Below are 552 nucleotides of genomic sequence, written 5' to 3'. Positions count from 1 at the left end.
AAATGGCATACTACAAGCTTATGATGGCCGGTGGTTAGTGATTTTTTTTTGCATTTAATTGAATGGATAATAGATCCATAATATGATAGATAGGGATTACAACAAAATTAGACAAAGGGGGGTAAAAAACCCACGTCTAAAACTATTCGGGAGAAAAAAGAAAAAAAATCGTACTTTTTTTAAAAAGGGCCCCCCAAAAAAACCCGCACTGTCAACCCAAATATTTCGAAATGGCTTAACACTTTCAATTGCTCTGCACTATATTTTGACATTTGGCAACTGAGTCTATTTGCTTTGATAGCCATGCACGTTGCAGAGGATTTAATTCCCGTTGGTTTTTGTGTATTTGTTTGTTAGTATATATAAAAAGATAAAGTTAAAATCATTATTATAGTGATGATTAGTTAGTAAATTAAATCGTATTTCCTCTGGAGCTTAAAATTTCAAATCTAAAAACTTTGCCCTTAAATTTTTAAAGGGAACATTATTCCGCCTCTCATACTTTTTTTTTCTCTTTCTCTGAAGGTTATTCAAATTATTTCGGACACACAC

Source organism: Penaeus monodon, chromosome 33 (genome assembly GCF_015228065.2).
Source record: "Penaeus monodon isolate SGIC_2016 chromosome 33, NSTDA_Pmon_1, whole genome shotgun sequence".
NCBI lineage: Eukaryota > Metazoa > Arthropoda > Malacostraca > Decapoda > Penaeidae > Penaeus > Penaeus monodon.
The sequence above is the reverse complement of the archived record's forward strand: the minus strand, read 5'-3'. Positions refer to the sequence as shown.